Source organism: Psammomys obesus, unplaced genomic scaffold (assembly GCF_907164565.1).
Source record: "Psammomys obesus unplaced genomic scaffold, mPsaObe1.curated_primary_1811, whole genome shotgun sequence".
Taxonomy (NCBI): Eukaryota; Metazoa; Chordata; class Mammalia; order Rodentia; family Muridae; genus Psammomys; species Psammomys obesus.
Genome location: NW_026596244.1, coordinates 13,823,588 through 13,827,046, shown reverse-complemented (window position 1 = coordinate 13,827,046; position 3,459 = coordinate 13,823,588). Strand labels below are relative to the sequence as shown.

The 3,459-nt window shown below is 46.1% G+C and overlaps 1 long non-coding RNA gene across 2 annotated transcripts; it reads left to right on the top strand.

Moving 5' to 3' along the window:
* Positions 1-22: 22 nt before the first annotated feature.
* On the top strand, positions 23-2,973 carry LOC129668496 (uncharacterized). Of its 2 annotated transcripts, none has more exons than XR_008718928.1 (3): positions 23-1,006; positions 1,876-2,020; positions 2,241-2,973. It is a non-coding gene; the product is annotated as an uncharacterized LOC129668496 (long non-coding RNA). The 2 variants fall into 2 exon arrangements; XR_008718929.1 differs by having other exon boundaries at positions 23-1,459.
* Positions 2,974-3,459: the final 486 nt, after the last annotated feature.

Genomic DNA, 3,459 nt, shown 5'->3' with positions numbered 1-3,459 from the left:
CGCGGGCGGGCCCGGGCACCGCGGGGCGCCGGGGAGCCGGGCGCGCGCTTCCGGGAGGTGCCACGCGGGCGGGCGCCGCGGGAGCGCGCTGCTCAGGTGGCGCGGCGTCGCTCCCGCGCGCCTCCCGCCCCTCGTCGTCAAGGTGTCCTCCCGTGGGGCTCGGAGAGGACGCCTGAGGGAGCCGGCGGCGCGGCGGCCCCCGCGAGCCCCCTGCCTGGAGCTGCCGCCCGGGAGGCCCCCACGCTGCGGAGGACCGGCTGCACGCGGGAACCACGGGGAAGGGGCTCCTCTCGGTTTTCCAGAGTGAAAGTTCGCCTCGCTCTCAGGTTGCCTCACACAGAACAGACAGGGGTTGAAAGCAGCACAGATCGTCCGGTCCTGTTGCTCTAATCCTGTCATTTTCTACGGCCACTGCTAACGGCGAAGCGTTGATCCTGGTGCACCAGTTTAAAAAAAATTAAAGGAGCATTTTCCACCTATTAGTATTCTCTGGGAGAAAGTACGTGTTTAAAATACCCCCGGGTTTCTGAAGATGAACGGGGTAAAGTAAAAAGAAGTACTCTGAGCTTGGCTTGAGAAATGAATGGTTCACTGAAAAATGAGTTATTTCAAACATCTTTGAAAAGTAGACAGTTTTAACTGTCTCACAGATATTGAGAAGCGAGAGTAAAAGAAGTGTCCTTAGAATTAAACCTTTTTAAAATACTCAAAAAGCTGCTTTTTAAAGGGAATTCAGTTGCCTCAAAATGGATGTACATATTCTAAAGATAAGGCAGACATTTCTCTGATTTTCTGAATTGCTGATTTGTGAACTTTTAGGGTTAGAGGTAACATCTGTGGCCTGTTGCTGAAATCCCTGAAAAAAATATAATAAAACACCTCAGATCTCAGTAAGTCTGAACTAAGGGAGTGAGAGGCCCCTGCAGGATCAAGAGAACATTCACTTGGCCTTTCACCATCTCTGTTTTGAATGTGGGAGGCATGATTAAGCCACCAAAATCCTCTGGTAAGATTGCGCTTCCTTGGATTTAGACAGAGTTGAAGTTAATACATCTAGTTTATAGGTACTTAACAGTTTGTTGGATAAATACCTTCCAATAAGAGGCAGATGGCAAGAATGAAAATCCCTCACGGTATGGTCAGAGTCTAAAGGATCTAGGACATGGTTTGTGTCTTGTGCATTTTTTATGGAACCAAAAGTAGATACAAAACAACTAACTACTTAAAAACAAATTATACACTTTTTAAAATCTTTCTCTAGCATTTTTGCCACCTCCTGCTTTTATTTGGAAGTTTACTGCAGAAAGAACCAGAATGAAGGCAGAAGAGGAAACTTGAGCTAGCCCAGCCCTGGCTGACGTGCAGCCCCTGTGGATTGCCTCGCAGATGTGCAGCTTACTGAGGGTGCTTTGGGCCCTGCTGCCCATCACTTCATAGACTGCTCAACAGAATATACATTGTAAATACTCTATGTACAGATACTGTGCAGATTATCAGACACTGACGTAAGCTGCTTTAACTCTTCCAGCCGGAAAGCCTTTGCTACCATTTGAAGTGAGGGAAATTCTGTATAAAGGATGCTTTGATGTGAGAAACAGTTTTATCAGTTATGTTTGATGTTATTAATGGAAGTTTGTCTAGTCAGAAGTCTTCATATGAGATATCAACAGCCAAGTTTATAGTACTGTTTGAGTTGCATGGTACACACAAGGGAGGAAGTAGGAGGAGGGGAAATGGGAGAATGAAAAAGAGAAAATAGGGGAACTTAGCTCACCTTCTGTAAGTTCAAAGTCCAGCTTTTTATTGCCATCTAATTTATATCTGATATCAATGTCTTGGAATTAAGTCCAAAGATTATTTCTATCTTTTCTTAAGCATACATTGAAACCGTAGCAGTAAACAGAAGAGAGAGATTGAGTGTGTTGGCTCAGGCCTCTAATTTCAGCTAAGAATGATCTCAAAGTCAAGACCTACTGGACAACTTAATGAAAGCCTATCTCAAAAATCTGTCTCAAAAACGGTATGTTGGTGTTGGAGGGGCTGGTGAGTTGACTCGGGAGTTAAAAACACCTGTTGCCCTTGTTGAGCGCACCAGGTTGTGCTCCCAGCATGACCATCTGTAACTCCAGCTCCGGGGATCTGACCCTCTTCTGACCTGTGTGGACACTGGGCAGGCATGTGATACACACATGCACCTCAGTCACTCACACAAAATAATAATTTTTTTGTTTTTTTAACAGTTGGGAATATATGTAGCTCGGTGGTAAAGAATGCTCGCCTAGCATGTGTGAGATCCTGGCTTCAGTCCCCAGTACAGAAAGAGAGGAGGGAAGCTGAATTCAGAGCTCAGAACAGGAAGCTTTCTTCGTAACTCAGAAGAACTCAAGCAGAAAGAATGTAGTTTCATACTGAGATCAAGATTATCATCTATGAACTCTTACCTGCATACAAAGAAAACCTGAGAGCAGAGATGGGATGGAATTTTCTTTTATCAGGAGACAATCCACCCAATTGTAACTTGTTGGCATTTTTTTACATATATAGGTTAAATGATAACTTATGGGAAAGTACAGCCTGTGTGACCGGCAGTGTACCAATGCGTACCTCTGGAGCTTGAATTTTAACTCTTCTTTAGCACAGCTTATGAAAGCATGGGCTGAAAATTCAAGTCTCTAACTTGCCTCCTCTTGTATGAAAGTCAAACGTTTTTCTAGTTACTTCTCACGGTTTTTCAAAACTTTCATACATGAGTCGTGTATTCGCATCATTCCCACTCCCCTCTTCCTCCCACTCACTCCCTCTAAGTCTGAGACCTTTTCTTCCGTAACTACAGCCACGCCTGGAGTTATGCCCCATGTACTGTTGCTCACATGCACATATGTGTGGCTGACCCAGAGAAGGAGGGTGAGTTTTCTCCAGGCCCGAAACCCCCGGAAGGTCACACAGGCATTACTTCTATTAATAAAGAGGGCTTCAAAAGTTAGTAGTCCTGATTACTGACTCTGGTTGGTTGGTTAGTTGGTTGGTTGGTTGGTTGGTTGGGTTTTTTAAGACTTGTGCTATGAAACCTAAGCTGCCTAGAAGCTCACTATATAGCCCAAGCTGGTCCCAAGTTTGTGTCAATCCTACCTCAGCCTCCTGAGTGTGGATTAAAGTACATGCTCCCACACCTCCCTTCTGTTCTGCTCTTAAGTAGGAACTGTGTGAGCAGGCAGCTGCTATGTGCTGTCCCTCCTGCACTAGTCTGCAGTGAGATGTCCTACGACACAGCACTCCAACACTACAGCTTTTATTCAGGGCTGCCGTTGGAGCTCAGGACAGCGGGGTGCTTCAGTCGAGAACTCTCGCCGAGCGACAAGCCTGTAGCGCTGCAGCTCACACGAGGGCATACCACTGGAGACAGAAACTGCATCTGTCACTTACAGTCTGAAATCCCTGTCCAGCTGAGGTCAGAAAGGG